Source organism: Bufo bufo, chromosome 5 (assembly GCF_905171765.1).
Source record: "Bufo bufo chromosome 5, aBufBuf1.1, whole genome shotgun sequence".
NCBI lineage: Eukaryota > Metazoa > Chordata > Amphibia > Anura > Bufonidae > Bufo > Bufo bufo.
This window is the reverse complement of record NC_053393.1, coordinates 355,383,590-355,403,374: the sequence shown is the minus strand read 5'-3', so window position 1 is coordinate 355,403,374 and position 19,785 is coordinate 355,383,590.

Below are 19,785 nucleotides of genomic sequence, written 5' to 3'. Positions count from 1 at the left end.
ATTTTGTGCAATACACTACATTTGCGGTCTTTGCTGCATTTGTGACAGTCCAATACAAGCGTTAAATACTGCTGTTATATTCTGGTTTTAAGAAAACACCCATTTTGTGCTAGATACTACATTTGCAGCCTTTGCAGCATTTCTGACAGTCCAATACAACCAGTCATTGCTGCTGTTATATTCTAGTTTAAAAAAAAAACACACATTTTGTGCTAGATACTATATTTGCAGCCTTTGCTGCATTTGTGACAGTCTAATACAAGCGTTAAATACTGCTGTTATATTCTGGTTTTAAAAAAAACACACATTTTGTGCAAGACACTACATTTGCGGCCTCTGCAGCATTTCTGACAGTCCAATACAACCAGTCAATACTTCTGTTGTATTCTGGTTTTTAAAAAAGGCAAATTTTTTGCTAATTACTATATTTGCGGCCTTTGCTGCCCTTGTGACAGTCCAATACAAGCATTAAATACAGCTGGTATATTCTGTTTTAAAAAAAACACCCATTTTGTGCAAGACACTTCATTTGCGGCCTTTGCTGCATTTGTGACAGTCCAATACAAGCATTAAATACAGCTGGTATATTCTGTTTTAAAAAAAACACCCATTTTGTGCAAGACACTTCATTTTCGGCCTTTGCTGCATTTCTGAAAGTCCAATACAAGTGTTAGATACTGCTGTTATAATCTGGTTTAAAAAAAACACACATTTTTTGCAAGACACTACATTTGTGGCCTTTGCAGGATTTCTGACAGTCTAATACAACCAGTCAATACTGCTGTTATATTCTGGTTTTAAAAAAACACCCATTTTGTGCAAGACACTACATTTGCGGCCTTAGCTGCATTTTTGACAGTCCAATACAAGCGTTAAATACTGCTGTTATATTCTGGTTTAAAAATAAACACCCATTTTGTGCTAGATACTACAATTGCAGCCTTTGCAGCATTTCTGACAGTCCAGTACAACCAGTCAATACTGCTGTTATATTCTAGTTTAAAAAAGAAAATAAACATTTTGTGCAAGATACTACATTTGTGGCCTTAGCTGCATTTTTGACAGTCCAATACAAGCGTTAAATACTGCTGTTATATTCTGGTTTTTAAAAAACACCCATTTTGTGCAAGACACTAGATTTGCGGCCTTTGCTGCATTCCTGACAGTCCAATATAAGCGTTAGATTCTGCTGTTTTATTCTGGTTTTAAATAAACACCCATTTTGTGTTAGATACTACATTTGCGGCCTTTGCTGCATTCCTGACAGTCCAATACAAGAGTTAGATACTGCTGTTAAATTCTGGTTTTAAAAAAAACACCCATTTTGTGCAAGATACTACATTTGCGGCCTTAGCTGCATTTTTTACACTCCAATACAAGCGATAAATACTGCCTTTGCAGCATTTCTGACAGTCCAATACAACCAGTCAATACTTCTGTTGTATTCAGTTTTTTTTTTAAATGCACATTTTGTGCTAGATACTATATTTGCGGCCTTTGCTGCCCTTGTGACAGTCCAATACAAGCATTAAATACTGCTGTTATATTCTGGTTTAAAAAAACACCCTTTTTGTGCAAGATACTATATTTGCGGCCTAAGGGTATTTTCACACTTGCGGCAGGACGGATCCGACAGGCTGTTCACCATGTCTGATCCGTCCTGCGGCTGTTTCGCCGTGCCCCCGGGCCGCCGCTCCGTCCCCATTGACTATAATGGGGATGGGGGCGGAGCTCCGGCGCAGCACGGCGGTGCACGGCTTAAGGCCGCCGGACTAAAATTACTGCATGTCAGGTTTTTTAGTCCGGCGGCTTTCTCCGTGCACCGCCGTGCTGCGCCGGAGCTCCGCCCCCATCCCCATTATAGTCAATGGGGACGGAGCGGCGGCCCGGGGGCACGGCGAAACAGCCGCAGGACGGATCCGACATGGTAAACAGCATGTCGGATCCGTCCTGCCGCAAGTGTGAAACTAGCCTTAGCTGCATTTTTGACAGTCAAATAGAAGCGTTAAATACTGCTGTTATATTCTGGTTTTAAGAAAACACCCATTTTGTGCAAGATACTACATTTGCGGCCTTTGCTGCATTTGTGACAGTCCAATACAAGTGTTAAATACTGCTGTTATATTCTGGCTTTAAATAAACACCCATTTTGTGCTAGATACTACATTTGCGGCCTTTGCTGCATTTGTGACAGTCCAATACAAGTGTTAAATACTGCTGTTATATTCTGGTTTTAAATAAACACCCATTTTGTGCTAGATACTACATTTGCGGCTTTTGCTGCATTTGTGAAAAGTCCAATACAAGCGTTACCATTTTTCGCCCTATAAGACGCACTCCCCCCCCCCCCCAAAAGTGGGGGAAAATAGCAGTGCGTCTTATGGGGCGAATGCTGCTGATTTTGCCGAATTTTAATGATACACCCGCCGCGATACCGCACGGCGGGTGTATCAGCTGTGAGGGAGGAGGGGCTGGGGGCCGGCATCTGCTTTTATAATGACAGCGGGGCCCGCGCAGTGACTGTATTCTACTACACGGGCCCCGCTCACTGTATAATCGTATCTGTAATAGTTAATTATGTATATACCGGTAATCGCATAATCAGCGCCTGTATAAGTATTACTTACAACTGAAAAGAGCTCGGTAGGTAGCAGAGAGGAGGCAGGCCGGGAGGACGGGCGCTGCCAGCGGGAGTCACTACGTCACGCGCCTGCGCCGCCCACTTTATGAATGAAGCAGGCGGCGTGGGCGCATGACGTAGTGACTCACGCTGCCAGCGCCCGTCCTCCCGGCCTGCTTCCTCCCTCCTCTCTGCTACCTACCGAGCGCTTGTAGTTGTAAGTAATACTTATACAGGTGCTGATTATGCGATTACCGGTATATACATAATTAATTATTACAGATACGATTATACAGTGAGCGGGGCCCGTGTAGTAGAATACAGTCTCTGCACGGGCGCCGCTGTCATTATAAAAGCACATGCGACCCCCACCCCCTGTATTGAGGGTCATTCACTACAGGGACACTGTTATGGAGGGGATCTGTGGATGACACATAGCATAAGATGCTATATATGTGTCATCCACAGATCCCCCCCATAACTGTCATACATAGATCCCCATAACAGTGTCACCCACAGATCCCCAATAAGTGTCACCCACAGATCCCCCATAAGTGTCACCCACAGATCCCCCATAAGTGTCACCCACAGATCCCCCATAACAGTGCGCCATCCACAGACCACAATTAGTTCAAAACCCACCATTGGTTAAAAATATTTTTTTCTTATTTTCCTCCCCAAAAACCTAGGTGCGTCTTATGGGCCGTTGCGTCTTAAAGGGCGAAAAATACGGTAAATACTGCTGTTATATTCTGGTTTAAAAAAAAAACTATTTGTGCTAGATACTACATTTGCGGCCTTTGCAGCATTTCTGAAAGTTCAATTAAAAAAGTCAATACTGCTGTTATATTCTTGTTTTAAAAAAACACATATTTTGTGCTAGATATCACATATGCGGCCTTTGCTGCATTAGTGACAGTCCAATACAAGCGTTAAATACTGCTGTTATATTCTGGTTTTAAAAAAACACCCATTTTGTGCTAGATACTACATTTGTGGCCTTTGCTGCATTTCTGACAGTCCAATACAACTAGTCAATACTGCTGTTATATTCTAGTTTAAAAAACAGAACATGTTGTGCTAGATACTACAATTGCGGCCTTTGTTGCATTTCTGAAAGTTCAATTAAAAAAGTCAATACTGCTGTTATATTCTTGTTTTAAAAAAACACATATTTTGTGCTAGATATCACATATGCGGCCTTTGCAGCACTTCTGACAGTCCAATACAAGCGTTAAATACTGCTGTTATATTCTAATTTACAAAAAACACACATTTTGTGCTAGATACTACATTTGCGGCCTTTGCAGCACTTCTGACAGTCCAATACAACCAGTCAATACTGCTGTTATATTCTATTTTTAAAAAAGGCAAATTTTTTACTATATACTCCATTTTTGCTTCCTTTCCTGACGTTGTGACAGTCCAATACAATCAGGGCCGGCGCCACCAGTAAGGCGACTTAGGCAGTCGCCTAGGGCGCCATTTAGCAGGTGGCGCCCGTTGCGGTGTAAAAAAAATTGGTTATATAAGTTCGGCCGGCGGCGCCCCTCATGCTGCGCCTCCTGAATCTCCGGCGGGGCCGGAGATTCAAATTAGAGCAAATTAGAGTGGGCACTTCCTGTCAGTCCGGTCGGGTACAGGAAACAAATGCTCCTGTACCGCGGACCGAAGAGAGCTCGGCCACGCTACATTAGAGGTGTGTGTGTGGGGGGACTAATGAGATTGACAAGGGGGGGAATAATGACATTTACAAGGGAGGGGGGGGGGAATAATGACATTGACAAGGGAGGGGGGGGGATAATGATATTGACAAGGGAGGGGGGGGGATAATGACATTGACAAGGGAGGGGGGGAATAATGACATTGACAAGGGAGGGGGGAATAATGACATTGACAAGGGAGGGGGGGAATAATGAGAGTGACAAGGGAGGGGGGAGGGGGGAATAATGAGAGTGACAAGGGAGGGGGGATAATGACATTGACAAGGGAGGGGGGGAATAATGACATTCACAAGGGACTGGGGGAATAATGACATTGACAAGGGAGGGGGGGATAATGACATTGACAAGGGGGGGGAATAATGACATTGACAAGGGAGGGGGGGATAATGAGAGTGACAAGGGAGGGGGGAGGGGGGGAATAATGAGAGTGACAAGGGAGGGGGGAATAATGAGAGTGACAAGGGAGGGGGGGGGGTGGAATAATGAGAGTGACAAGGGAGGGGGGTGCCGGGGTGGAATAATGAGAGTGACAAGGGAGGGGGGTGGAATAATGAGAGTGACAAGGGAGGGGGGTGGAATAATGAGAGTGACAAGGGAGGGGGGGTATAATGAGAGTGACAAGAGAGGGGAGGGGTATAATGAGATTGACAAGGGAGGGGGGGAATAATGAGATTGACAAGGGAGGGGGGATAATGAGATTGACAAGGGAGGGGGGGGAATAATGAGATTGACAAGTGAGGGGGGGAATAATGAGAGTGAGGGGGGAGGGGGGGAATAATGAGAGTGACAAGGGAGGGGGGGTGGAATAATGAGAGTGACAAGGGAGGGGGGTGCCGGGGTGGAATAATGAGAGTGACAAGGGAGGGAGTGGGGGAGAAGAGAGTGACAAGGGAGGGGGGTGCCGGGGTGGAATAATGAGAGTGACAAGGGAGGGAGTGGGGGAGAAGAGAGTGACAAGGGAGTCCCCAGAGCCAGACCAAGAGCCAGACTGCAGCCAGAGACCAGATCATCTTATTGTCCTGGTGGTAAGTAGACAATACAATATGTTTATTATGTAATTGTTTAGTTATTAATGCTACATTGGAAACTAATTGACCTCACATTTAGGGTCCATTCACACATCCATGTGTGTTTTGCGGATCCACGGATCCGCAAAACACAGACAGCAGCAATGTGCGTTCCGCATTTTGCGGACCGCATATTGCCGGCACTAACTGAATATGCCTATTCTTGTCCGCTATTGCAGACAAGAATAGGACATGTTCTATTTTTTTCCGGATCGGAATTGCGGATCCGCAATTCCGGATCGGGGCCGCACGTCATGTGGCCCCATAGAAATGTATGGGTCCGCAATTCCATTCCGCAAAAAAAGACAGCTACAAGAAGCTGGATTAACCCTAAGGGAAACCTAGCAGTTCTTTTTATTTAAAAGCTGAGAAAGGGCTGGAACATATGTGATGTCATGATATGGGCAGATTATCTGATAAGGGGGGGCGGCAATTTTTATCTTGCCTAGGGCGGCAAAAATCCTTGCACCGGCCCTGAATACAATCGTTAAATACTGCTGTTATATTCTGTTTTAAAAAACCACCCATTTTGTTCAAAATACTACATTTGCGACCTTTGCTGCATTTGCGACAGCCCAATACAAGCATTAAATACTGCTGTTATATTATGGTTAATAAAAAACACCCATTTTGTGCAAGACACTATATTTGCGGCCTTTGCTGCATTTATGACAGTCCAATACAACCATTCAAAACTGCTGTTATATTCTGGTTTTAAAAAAACACACATTTTGTGCTAGATACTACATTTGCGGCCTTTCCTGCAGTTGAGACAGTCCAATACAAACATTAATTACTGCTGTTATATTCTGTTTTAAAAAACACCCATTTTCTGCAAGACACTACATTTGTGGCCTTTGCTGCATTTGTGACAGTCCTCTTATAAGCATTAAATACTGCTTTTATATACTGGTTTTAAAAAAAATACCCATTTTGTGCTAGATACTACATTTGGGGCCTTTGCTGCATTTGTGACAGTCCAATACAAGCATTAAATACTACGGTTATATTCTGGTTAAAATACACCCATTTTGTGCAAGACACTATATTTTCGGCCTTTGCTGCATTTCTGAAAGTCCAATACAAGCGTAAGATACTGCTGTTATAATCTGGTTTTAAAAAAACACACATTTTTTAAAACCAATGCGATGTAAATTGCCAGCATTCGCCCCATAAGACGCAGGGGCACTTTTCCCCTACTTTTGTGGGGGGGAAAGTGCGTCTTATGGGGTGAAAAATACGGTACTACATTTGCGGCCTTAGCTACATTTTTTACACTCCAATACAAGCGTTAAATACTGCTGTTATATTCTGGTTTTAAAAAAACACCCATTTTGTGCTAGATACTATATTTTCAGCCGTTGCTGCTTTTGCGACAGACCAATACAAGCATTCAATACTGCTGTTATATTCTGGTTAAAATACACCCATTTTATGCAAGACACTATATTTGCAGCCTTTGCAGCATTTCTGACAGTCCAATTCAACCAGTCAATATTGCTGTTATATTCTGTCACAAATGCAGCAAAGAACGTAAATGTAGTATCTAGCACAAAATGGGTGTTTATTTAAAACCAGAATATAACAGCAGTATTTAACACTTGTATTGGACTGTCAGAAATGCAGCAAAGGCCGAAAATATAGTGTCTTGCATAAAATGAGTGTATTTTAACCAGAATATAGCAGCAGTATTTAATGCTTGTATTGGACTGTCGCAAATGCAGCAACGGCTGCAAATATAGTATCTTGCACAAAATGGGTGTTTTTTTTTTTAAACCAGAATATAACAGCAGTATATAACGCTTGTATTGGAGTGTCAAAAATACAGCTAAGGCCGCAAATGTAGTACTGTATTTTTCGCCCCATAAGACGCACTTCCCCCCCCCCCCCCAAAAGTGGGGGGAAAGTGCCCCTGCGTCTTATGGGGCGAATGCTGGCAATTTACATCGCAGTCTGATGTATTAATGAGGAGGGAGGAGGGTCTTTAGTAGGCGGAGAGAGCGGCGGGCAGTGAAGGCACTGTACTCTGGCCCGTCGCTCAGTATGTACTGTATTATACCTAGTGTTAATCATAATATCTAAACTGCGCTCCCCCTGCTCACGATCTGTACCGTACTTACCGGTACATGTCACACTCCGTCTCCTATAGTAAGCGCTAGCAGGCAGGCCGGGCTGCAGACGGCCGTAACTCACTGAGGTCACGTGCCTGCTCTGCCTACTTTATGAATGAAGCAGGCAGAGCAAGGACATGACCTCAGTGAGTTACGGCCGTCTGCAGCCAAGCCTGCCTGCTAGCGCTTACTACAGGAGACGGAGTGTGACATGTGTACCGGTAAGTACGGGACAGATGGGGAGCAGGGGGAGCGCAGTTTAGATATTATGATTAACACTAGGAATAATGCCTGCACTGCCCGCTGCTCTCCCCGCCTACTACAGACCCTCCTTAGCGATCTATGGATGGGATAATAATGGGGGGGGGGGGGCTGTGGATGGCATTATGATGGTGGGGGGGATCTGTTGATGGCATTATGATGGTGGGGGGGATCTGTGGATGGCATTATGATGGGGGGGTGTCTGTGGATGGCATTATGATGGGGGGGATCTGTGGATGGGACTGTTATGGGGGATCTGTGGATGACACATAGAGCAGTGTCATCCACAGATCCACTACCCCATAACAGTGCCATTCACAGATCCCCCCACCATCATAATGCCATCCACAGATCCCCCCCACCATCATAATGCCATCCACAGATCCCCCCCACCATCATAATGCCATCCACAGATCCCCCCACCATCATAATGCCATCCACAGATCCCCCCCACCATCATAATGAAATCCACAGATCCCCCCACCATCATAATGCCATCCACAACTCCCCCCACCATCATAATGCCATCCACAACTCCCCCCATAACAGTGCCATCCACAGATCCCCCACATAACAGTGCCATTCACAAATCCCTTACCCCATAACAGTGCATCATCCACAGATCCCTCAAAATAGTGTCATGCACAGACCACCATTAGTTCAAACCCACCAAAAGCACACCTTTTGGTTAAATTTTTTTTTCTCTTATTTTCCTCCTCAAAAACCTAGGTGCGTCTTATGGGTCGGTGCGTCTTATAGGGCGAAAAATACGGTATCTTGACTGGTTGTATTGGACTGTCAGAAATGCTGCAAAGGCAGCAAATGTATTGTCTTGCACAAAATGTGTTTTTTTTTAAAAACAGATTATAACAGCAGCATCTAACGCCTGTATTGGACTGTCACAAATGCAGCAAAGGCTTCAAATGTGGTATCTAGCACAAAATGGGTGTTTTAAAAAAAAAAACTGAATATAACAGCAGTATTTAATGCTTGTATTGGACTGTCACAAGGGCAGCAAAGGCCGCAAATATAGTATCTAGCACAAAATGTGTCTTTTTTTTTAAAAACAGATTATAAAAGCAGTATTTAACGCTTGTATTGGACTGTCAGAAATGTGACCGTGACAAGCCAATGTGAAATGTGACTGTCCAATACAAGCATTAAATACTGCTGTTATATTCTGTTTTAAAAAAAACACCCATTTTGTGCAAGACACTACATTTGCGGCCTTTGCTGCATTTGTGACAGTCCAATACAAGCATTGAATACTGCTGTTATATTCTGGTTAAAATACACCCATTTTGTGCAAGACACTATATTTTCGGCCTTTGCTGCATTCCTGACATTCCAATACAAGCGTTAGATACTGCTTTTATATTCTGGTTTTAAAAAAACACCAATTTTGTGCAAGATACTACATTTGCGGCCGAAGCTGCATTTTTGACAGTCCAATACAACCAGTCAATGCTGCTGTAATATTCTAGTTTAAAAAAAACAAAACATTTTGTGCAAGAAACTACATTTGCGGCCTTAGCTGCATTTTTGACAGTCCAATACATATAAATACTGCTGTTATATTCTGTTTTTAAAAAAACAGCTATTTTGTGCAAGACTCTACGTTTGCGGCCTTTGCTGCATTTATGACAGTCCAATATAAGCATTAAATACTGCTGTTATATTCTGATTTAAAAAAAAACTATTTTGTGCAAGACACTACATTTGGGGCCTTTGCTGCATTTATGACAGTCCAATACAAGCATTAAAGGGCTTCTGTCACCCCACTAAAGTGATTTTTTTTTTTGGGGCTAGTTAAATTAGTTATATAGCGATATATCAAAATATAATTGTGTTACTTACATTGATCCAGCAGTTTATTCAAAAAACAAAGTTTTATCATATGCAAATTCGGTCTCTACCAGCAAGTAGGGCGGCTACTTGCTGGTAGCTGCTGCAGAAATCCGCCCCCTCCTCTTGTTGATTGACAGGGCCAGCCGGGATCTCCTCCTCCGGCCAGCCCTGTCGGAATTTCAAAAATCGCGCGCCCGTGTTGATGCGGCGCAGGCGCTCTGAGATGAGGGGGCTCGTCTCCTCAGCACTCCCTCAGTGCGCCTGCGCCGATGACGTCACCGAAATAGAAGACGTCATCGGCGCAGGCGCACTGAGGGAGTTCTGAGGAGACGAGCCTCCTCATCTCAGAGCGCCTGCGCCGAATCAACACGGGCGCGCGATTTTTGAAATCTTGACAGGGCTGGCCGGAGGAGGAGATCCCGGCTGGCCATGTCAATCAACAAGAGGAGGGGGCGGATTTCTGCAGCAGCTACCAGCAAGTAGCCGCCCTACTTGCTGGTAGAGACCGAATTTGCATATGATAAAACTTTGTTTTTTGAATAAACTGCTGTCTCAATGTAAGTAACACAATTATATTTTCATATATCGCTATATAACTAATTTAACTAGCCCCCAAAAAAAAAAACACTTTAGTGGGGTGACAGAAGCCCTTTAAATACTGCTGTTATATTCTGGTTAAAAAAAATCACCCATTTTGTGCTAGATACTATATTTGCGGCCTTTGCTGCCCTTGTGACAGTCTAATACAAACATTAGATACTGCTGTTATATTGTGGTTTTAAAAAAACACCCATTTTCAGCTAGATGCTACATTTGCGGCCTTTGCTGCCTTTGTGACATTCCAATACAAGCAATAAATACTGCTGTTATATTCTGTTATAAAAAAAAACACCCATTTTGTGCAAGACACTACATTTGCGGCCTTTGCTGCATTTGTGACAGTCCAATACAAGCTTTAAATACTGCTGTTAGATTCTGGTTTTAAACAAACACATATTTTGTGCTAGATACTACATTTGCGGCCTTTGCAGCATTTCTGACAGTCCTATACAACCAGTCAATACTGCTGTTATATTCTGGTTTTAAAAAAACACCCATTTTGTGCTAGATACTACATTTGCGGCCTTTGCTGCCTTTGTGACAGTCCAATACAATTATTAAATACTGCTGTTATATCGGTTTTAAAAAAAAACACCCATTTTGTGCAAGACACTACATTTGCGGCCTTTGCTGCATTAGTGACAGTCCAATACAAGTGTTAAATACTGCTGTTATATTTTGGTTTTAAAAAATCACCCATTTTGTGCTAGATACCACATTTGCAGCCTTTGCTGCATTTGTGACAGTCCAATACAAGCATCAAATACTGCTGTTATATTTTGTTTTAAAAATACACCCATTTTGTGCAAGACACTAGATTTGCGGCCTTTGCTGCATTTCTGACAGTCCAATACAGGCGTTAGATGCTGCTGTTATATTCTGGTTTTAAAAAAACACCCATTTTGTGCAAGATACTACATTTGCGGCCTTTGCTGCATTTGTTACAGTTCAATACAAGCATAAAATACTGCTGTTATATTCTGGCAAAAAAAAACACCCATTTTGTGCAAGATACTATTTTGCAGCCTTTTCTGCATTTCTGACAGTCCAATACAAGCGTTAGATACCGCCTCCCCCTCTCTTCTCTGCACTACTATCTAGATTTTTATAACCACAACTATCCAGATTTTTATAACTATTTTTATCATATAATGGACGTTGAATCCATGTTTTGGTTTTATTATATTCATTTATGTTTACGGATCACTCTTATATTGTTTTATTAAGTATATGGATTTATATGTATTTGTATATGTATTTCTATCATGGTCATATATAGGGGCTTTATTACGGGCATTTAATGTTAATATGGAACATGCATTATTGACATCATAGCAATCCATATATGGCAGTAACTACTCCATGCCAGAGTTTAAAAAATACTTCCATCCCATCATCTTTTTCTGACCAATTATGGTATAAAAACGCTGAATTTGCCACTTCCTGACACTGCCACTGAGGAAGGGGAGGTACCCTGAAACGCGTTTGGCCCTGGTGTCTCAGCAAGCACCCATATCACAAGCGGTGTCATTGGATTTTACTCTTCAAAAGATGTCTATAAAGATCCGGACTAAAGTTTTCCAGTGGAACGCATTGCGTATACTTGGAACGCACAGCTGATCATCTCCGACGTCGATCACGTGGATATTATCCAGCCATGTGAAGATGCCGCCAGGTCACGTGGGACACTGCGCTATGACCTCGAGACCACACGGGACGCCGTTGTAGGTCCGGGCGGTAGGAGAAGAAAGAAGCTGACACTCCACAGCGTGGTGGTAACGTACTAAATCAATTTATATCCTTATTCCACCAGTGCATTGTTAGTCTTGGAACTCACACAACCATATAAGACGGACATACTCTAACATAGAGTGACTGTCTACTAACGGGACCATCTCGGTCACAGCTTATTGAGAGACTAATTAGGCTTACTACCTTCTATAACGTCCCTCCAAAATCACTGACATCTGTCACTTTAATGTGAGTCCATTTCAAGGCTTATAGTCACGAGGCACGCTATCCTTTGGCTCATACTAGAGCATCGGAGTATAGTCCTCTCCTATAACCATTTATTCAGTCTTATGCTTTTCATTTTAAGTGATTTTATTTGATGTGATTTTATTCTGTGTGATTTTACTTGATGCGATTTTATGCATATGAGGTGTTCTTTTGACGATTAATAAATATCCTTGAATCTGCTGCCCAGAGTTCTCAAATAATTGAGTGCCCCTCTTTTATACGAATTTGCCATTATTTGGAGGTGGGTGTACCCAGAGGAGTGCACCTAATCCATAGGGGGTTCTTAGGTGAGCCGCTTATCAGCTACTTTAAGCATTAAATACTGCTGTTGTATTCTGGATTTAAAAAACCACCTATTGTGTGCAAGACACTACATTTGCGGCCTTTGCTGCATTTGTGACAGTCCAATACAAGCATTAAATACTGCTGTTATATTCTGGTTTAAAAAAAAAACACCCATTTTGTGTTAGATACTAGATTTGCGGCCTTTGCTGCATTTCTGACAGTCCAATACAAGCGTTAGATACTACTGTTATATTCTGGTTTTAAAAAAACACCCATTTTGTGCTAGATACTACAATTGCAGCCTTTGCAGCATTTCTTACAGTCCAATACAACCAGTCATCATGGGGGTTTTGGTTATATTTTGCTCGCCCCTTCTACAATTACCTGCTCTCTCCTATTCAGCCAACCCATTATACCAATACACCCAACCGTCCCATAAAGACTCGGACACCTGTTGGAATGTATTGGCCACAGCAGCCATTTATTAATATAAATACAAACATAACATAAACCGTAAAAATTCCCAACAATGACTCATCCAGGGGAGGTCTTTGAAGCCCCAAAACCCCTAGATGCCGAACCGGGGTGAGCCATTTTGCCTCCAGCCGTTACCCCCAGCTCGGATGCACCACAGAATGGCCCCCCTCAATCCACCACAACAGCTCGGCCACCATGGGAGTCCAGCCCCAACCGTGGGGCCCTCCCAATGTCCTCCAGTTCCACCGTAACCAACTCCAAGGACCCCCCACCGCCACCAACGCACAGATTTGACCCCTCAACTCTGTGCGTTCCTCCACATCCTCAGGGCCACCTCAATACCCTCCTGTAACGCCAGGCTCCACATATCCACCCCCACTGCGTTCAGGTGCACCCCGTCCGCTCTCCAGAAGGCTCCAACCCCGCTCTCCAAATCCCTATGCCTGACCACCACTGCCCCATTCTGCGCCATGAACCGCTCAATCGCCCGATTAACTTTAACCCGGGCCTTATTCACTGCCTCTAACGACCTCGCCTCCCTCCAAACTCGCCTTGGTACTATGTCCGACCACACAGTCACCAACCTGGGAAACAATGACCACAACCGCAACATGTCCCATTTTATATCTTTCACTAGCTCCCTGATAGGCCGCCAAATCGTTTCCACCCGCGCCCTATCCATCCGTACAAAACAATGCACCTTTGGCAGCACCCCACTCCAAATCATGCCCCTATGCACTATCCATCTTACCAGCACCGACGCCCTGTCAAAACCTAGCTGCTGACCGTCTGGCCGAATTGCTGCCTGAACGGCCCCCCAGAAAACATACGAATGTCCCAAAATCCACACCAGGGCGGGTGCTGCACCTGAAACGAGAAAAATAATGCAAGAACAACACTGCCAACATGAAAGCTAAATATTATCCCCCCTCACGTCCCTACCTCCCCCCTATTTTTTTTTTTACAAACGATTCAAACGAACATATGACCTAAAACCATCAGATTCCCATCGTTTGATACGTTTTATGACCTCATCCCCCATGTCCAGCCTTGCCACTTCAGTCGCCGCCCCAATCCTAAACGAGTGGCTGGAGTACCCCTCATGTTCCAGCCCCAACCGTTGCAAACATTTAGAAAACACTGCCAAAAACTGAAAACGGGACAAATAGGATCCATCTGCGTGAGTTAACAGTGGACCTAGCCCCACCTCCCCCCTATATTCCCGAAGACAGCTGACCGGACACATGTCATATTCCGCAACTGAAAACAACACCACCCTACAACCCTGACCTTCCACATCAGTCTTTGAGCGACGGATAACGAACTCCACCCTATCCGGAAACAAATCCACATCATCCCTCATTAGCCTACCCGGTATACACACCGACAGACAAACCAGTTCGCCCAAACGAAGCGCCCCAAAGAACGCCAGCGAAAAAGCCAATCTAAATAAACGGACTCCCCCCTCCGAAATTACAACGCAAACGTTACCGGCCTCCTGGTATCCTCCCCCGACCGCAATCTACGCCAACCTTTTAACGCCTGCAATACCATAAACGACTTAATAAAATCATACATCCGTCTCATTTTAAAACCGAAAGCCAGCCCGGCCATACAACCATTATTTTTACTAACCGACCAGCCGACTTCCTTACAGTGACCCAAAAACATCAACAACGCCACCTCCAAATCCTCCGCCTTCACACCCAGATCAACACACCAAGCCTCCCTCTGAAGCCAAGCTCTCAAATACATAGCCCACGTACCGGGTGCCAATGACGCTTGAATGAGCCCATTCACGGTTCCTCCAACAGATCCCACAGGCAGGCCGGACAAGGTAGGCCAGTAGCTTCCGCATCCGGGGCCAACTGACGAAAACGATCCCACTGTGAACGAGAGAGGGCGTCAGCAATACAGTTCTCCACCCCAGGGACATGCACCGCCACCACCCAAGCATTGAGAGACAAGCACTCCAACACCAAGCGCTGAAGAAGCTGTACCACTAAAGGCGAAGATGCCGACAAACCATTTATCGCCTGCACCACCCCCATGTTATCACAGTGAAAATGAATCTTCCTATTCCGAAAACGGTCCCCCCACAACAACACCGCCACCACAATTGGGAAGAGCTCCAGTAACCCCAAATTCCTAACCCAGCCGCGCTCAAACCACCCCACCGGCTACTGCCCAGCACACCATTGACCACCGCAGAATGCACCAAAACCAGAACCGTCCGCTGCGTCCGTAAACAGCTCAAAATCAAATGAATCCATCACCTCCCCCATAAATAACGAGCGACCGTTATACTTCTCCAGAAATGACGTCTACACCTTCAATTCCGCCCGCAATTCCTTCCCCAGCCGAACGTAGTGACGAGGTGAAACCACCCCCGTGGTTGTCCTAGCCAGCTGTCTGCAAAAAACCCTTCCCATGGGCATAACCCGGCAAGCGAAATTAAGTTTCCCCAGCAGCGATTGAAGCTCATGTAGTTGTAACTTCTTCTTCCTTTGGGCATTCTCCATATTCCCTTTTAAATCCTCAAATTTATCTACCGGCAATCTACACTCCATCCTTTCGGATGGTCAACCAATATTAACCGGACAGAATAAATATCGAATAAATTGAAAAACCGGACCCCCAAGGAGTCATAATAATCACCAAAAAATTAAACTAACTTTCGTATATATGAAAATCCAAAAGACTTTATTAAATATATATGAACAATACATACATGCATGATAAAAGAAGGCAGCACAAGGCAGGACACACAGATGAGGAGCAGGACCCAAGGAGAGGCCGGGAGATCAGTGCATGAAAATAACAACAGGGAAAAAAGAATGCTAGCTAAAAAAGCATACCTCAAAACCTCATGACAGCAACGCCCCAAACAAAGTGCAAAGGAGGCAATTGTAGAGATTGAGGTTAAAGTACAAGGACAAGATTAAACATACCCTGAGTGGTAAACCTGGCTTCTTCCGGAGATATGGATATTCTTTCGGAATCTATCACAATCCCCAAGAAACTCAATACCGTTACCGGACCCACCGTTTTTTCCGCCGCCAACGGAACCCCAAACCAATCAAAAAGCGAACGTAACGTTTCCAACAACAAGGAGCAAACCCGCGAACCCTATACACAAAAAATCATCCAGGTAGTGAATCAGAGATGCACAACCCAATGAGTCTATCACAGCTCATTCTAGAAACGAACTGAACGTTTCGAAATAGGCACACGACAAAGAACACCCCATGGGCAAGTACCGGTCCACAAAGAAACCCCCCTCCCAAAAACAGCCTAACAAATGGTGACAATCCGGATGCACCGGCAGTAACCTAAACGCCGCTTCAATATCCGTCTTAGCTAGGAGTGCACCCGCCCCAAAGCGCTTCACCCACGCGACCGCTGCATCAAATTATGTATATACCACCGAACAAAGAGAGGGGTCAATACCATCATTGACCGAAGAACCCTTTGGAAAAGACAGGTGATGAATAAGTCGAAACTTATTTACCTCCTTCTTGGGGACTACTCCCAGCGGTGACACTCACAAGTCCGCAAAAGGCGGCTCCTGAAACGGGCCCGCCATCCGACCCAACAACACTTCCTTATTTAGTTTATCTGTCAAACGCAAATTCTTTTTTAACAACACCGGTACAAACGGAATCCTAAAACCCTCCGCAAACCCCGCCCCAAGCAATGCTGCCGCGTCCCTGTCCGGATACCTAGCGAGAAAAGGCGCCATTTTTCCCAGTCTGACCGGCGTCCCCCCCTTTGCTATTGGCATCCCCTTTCTGCTTCCCGCCCCTAAAGCATCTTGCCGCTCCATGGTTCCCCCCACAAGCCGAGCATTCGTGTTTAAATTTACATTTAACCCCGAATCGACAGTTTCCCTCATTAAAGGCAAAGCACAAGCCTCTTGCTGATGCCATTGCCATGCTGGAAGATCCCCCGCTCCCCCCTTCCCTCCGAAAGGGCTGCCCAGATCGAACCGGCGCCGTCACCTTCAGCCACAAGGCAATATCCTTGTGATCCCACCTCATTTCTGGACGCACCGCTTTCCGCTGCCGGAAGTGTTCATCGTAACGCAACCAGGGAACCCCCACGTAAACCCTATACGCTTCGCCTATAGCATCAAGATAACAAAACAGCGCCGAACAATTCTCCGGCACCTTCTCCCCAATCACACTCGCCAAAATCGCGAACGCCTGCAACCAGTTGGCAAACATCCGCGGTATCAGCCTAAACCGTTGTTTCTCTTCTTCCTCTTTTTTACCCTCATCCTTCCTCACCCTATCCAAATTAAACCTCTCAAGGGGGAGCAAAGAAAAATCTCTACATACTCCCCCTTCCAAATCCGCTCCCGCACCTCCGCCTTCAAATGAGCCCCCAAAGGCCCCTCGAAACAAACATACACCTCTCCCTTTGCCTTATCGTCCACACGCACTGTCTCCTCCTCTGCCTCAGCCCCCACCTGCGTCTGCACTGACACCCCAACGCCTGGTAACGCCCGCCGAGGCTCCCCCCCAACCCGAAACCTCCCGATGGACCCTGTACTCCCCACGCCTGTAAAGGGGATCCCCCCGCCACCCCCCAGCCATCAAGCCCACCAAACCCCCCAACAATTGCCCTAAACCCCTGCTGACATCCGCCTGAGGCCCAATACCCCCACAGCCCCCAAGCTCTGCACCACCTGAGCTAATGGTCCCCAAGTATTCTCACCTGGCTGCCTGGGTGCTGTGTCCCCATCAGCCGCAATTCCTGATTCCAGACGAACCATCCCTTGAGGACAATCTTCGGATCCTGCAGCCAAGCCATCTTCATACTGTTCCCTGGAAACGCTGTGACCAGGGACGACGCGCCTCTCCACGACTGGATCCTGAGGCGCAGAGCCCTCCTTTTCACTCTGCCTCCTGGCAGAGCTGGGACCAGAAGTATGGCAGCTCCCTCCAGGACAAGCCGGATCCATGAAGCTGCATCTTCTCCCTTCTCCCTGTCGGACTCAGACCAGGGACGCAAGGGTTAACGGAGGCACTGTGGGCGGAGCTACTCCTCACACTTCGATCGGAAGGCCTGCTTTTCCTTTCTCCCTCCATCGCAGCAACCCCATACTGCAGCCTGTTCCCCCCACGCCGGGTGGTCACCCCCCTGCCAGGAGTTAGGGAGGCCTCTGCCGTACCAGGTCCCGAACCCCCGCCACTGCCGCTAGATGAAGGAGATAGATGGGCCCAGCCACCCCTGGGGCTCCACCTACAAGGTGGATTCCTTCCACGTCGGGGCCTAGAAGAAGCTGGCACCGGAGGCGCCCGACGTGAAGGGTCCTGTGAAGGGCTCCGGGTAAGGCGCTGAGCCTGAGGGGGGGGTGATGATGGACTAAAGCACGCCGGCGGCCCGCCGCGGCCGTATTAAAGGTGGCTGAGACAGGACAGGAGCCTCAGCCTCCCCCCTCAGCAGTATCCGAACCTGTTCCTGGGCCCATGCAGAGCCCGCAACTCCCGGATCGCCGCTTCCAACTGCTCCATCACCGCAACCAGGTCTGGCCAGCTAGCTTTTTCAGGTAACCAAAATGACTACCGTTCTCTTCCCCCCTGCTCAATTTAACCCCTTCGCCCCTCCCCTCCTCCTTAAACCCACCAATACGGACCTCCTGCTTCCACCCACCCCCCTGCTATGCCAATCCTATTATCCCCTGGGGCTCCCTAACCAAACCCCCCGTCATGTGGGCCTTCCCTTAGGGGCCCCCCTTACCCCCTTTTCAGTCTGGCCATTTCCATACTGCTGTTATATTCTAGTTTTTTTTTAAAACACACACATTTTGTGCTAGATACTATATTTGCGGCCTTTGCTGCATTTGTGACAGTCCAATACAAGCGTTAAATACTGCTGTTATATTCTGGTTTTAAAAAAACACCCATTGTGTGCTAGATACTACATTTGAGGCCTTTACTGCATTTCTGACAGTCCAATACAAACAGTCAATACTTCTGTTACATTTTAGTTGACAAATTAACATTTTTTGTAACCGTGAAGTAATTAAATTCGGCTGTCACACTGTTGTGTGACCTCAAAAAATGTTTCCTCTTTATGACACCGGCAATGCCTTACTGTCAGTGAATTTAATTGTTGACTATTGGCGGTTACATTGTCGCCTGACATAACCCATCTGTTAGTTTGGTTGGTGAACGCAAAGAATGAGGAGAGCGTCAAATAAGGGACGTGGCCCCGGTCGTGGTGCTGCTGGTGTTGGTGGAGCTCCTGTTGCAGGGAGAGGACGTGGTTGATCTGTGCCAGCTACACGCACAAGCGAAACACCTTCCTCAGGTGCGAGTAAGCGACCTTCAGCGTTATTTGTTAGGGCCGAATGAGGCTCTACAAATGGTGAGTACAAGCGATAGTAGATTGAGTGGCTGACAGTGCCTCCATTTTCTTCACATTGTCTCCTACCCAGTCTCCTGCTGAAAGATCAGAGTTGGCACCTGCAGCCCATGGCCATCAGTCTTTCACATCACCCCCATGCAAATCAACCAAGCACCTTAAGCCCCAAGTCATGCAGATGTCTCTTCTGCTTTTTGATGACTCTGCTAGCAGGGTTTCCCAGGACCATCCCCATAGCCCTGCACCAGAAGTGGAAGAGATTGAGTGCACCGATGCCCAACCACTTATGTTTCAGGATGAGTACATGGGAGGACCACCGCAGCACGTCTCGGATGATGAAGAAACACTGGTGCCAGCTGCGGCTTTCTGCAGTGCGCAAACCGACAAAGAGGGTAGGGATG